Raw genomic sequence first — 870 nt, 5'->3', positions numbered from 1 at the left:
TTGTCGGAACTGCTGTGCCCTGTAACGAGGCAAGCTGAGCAGTGAGCGATGAGACCTGCTGGGTAAGAGTCTGGTTAGCGGAGATGAGAGTCCGAATGTTGGAGTCGTGTTGGCCCAGCAAGGTCCCCTGCTGAGTGACTGCCTGCTGTACATTAGCGGTTCTGAAATCCAGGTCTGCGGGATCCATGTTGGCCGGATCCTAATGTTACGATGGACCATGACGCACAAGACAGACAGAGGGAGCCAGACGCACACACTAGGATAATCTGGGGACACATATACACAGGGGAGACAGACAGGGACCCTAACATCAAGTTTGAATTCTTTGATGCCATTTTATTTCTACCTTCTCAGGACCAAGTGGCACCTGTGCAACAGTAAGTGTTGTGTACATTTTTGTAACAAACACATAGGCAAAACACTTATAGGAAATCTATATTCTTGGCAGACAATCAATAATTGTTATAGAGGACGAGGTTGGAGCAGCAGCAGGTGTGATAAAGTAAGTTGTTCAAACTAAAAAGCCACGACTTCTTCTATCACTGTATATTTCTTATTTTGATGGATTTCAATATTGTTTATTACTTTGTGCTTGCTAGTACTCAGTGTGAGGTCCAAGAGCAGAACCCTGTACTTGAGGTAGAAGTTGTCAGGACACCTGATGTTGTTCTAAAGTAGGTTATCTAACACAAAAATATAAATTCTCTGAGAATGATGTCTGACAGCTTTATTTTAAATGTTATTATCTTCATCTTTAAAGTTACTATTATTATTTGGTACCCCATAGTGCTCAGAGGCACACCCAGGAGCAGGTGATGGTGGAGGTGGCTGAACTGGACGAGAACACAGAAAATGAAGGGACAAGCGAGT

General features: G+C 43.7%; 1 long non-coding RNA gene across 2 annotated transcripts; it reads left to right on the top strand.

The window, feature by feature from the left end:
• The first annotated feature begins 322 nt into the window (after positions 1 to 322).
• On the top strand, positions 323 to 870 carry LOC121637733. Of its 2 annotated transcripts, XR_006009936.1 has the most exons (4): positions 353 to 377; positions 449 to 502; positions 600 to 674; positions 788 to 870. It is a non-coding gene; the product is annotated as an uncharacterized LOC121637733 (long non-coding RNA). The 2 variants fall into 2 exon arrangements; XR_006009935.1 differs by having other exon boundaries at positions 323 to 502.

The sequence above is a fragment of the Melanotaenia boesemani genome, chromosome 4 (assembly GCF_017639745.1).
Source record: "Melanotaenia boesemani isolate fMelBoe1 chromosome 4, fMelBoe1.pri, whole genome shotgun sequence".
NCBI lineage: Eukaryota > Metazoa > Chordata > Actinopteri > Atheriniformes > Melanotaeniidae > Melanotaenia > Melanotaenia boesemani.
This window is presented reverse-complemented; position numbering and strand designations above follow the sequence as displayed.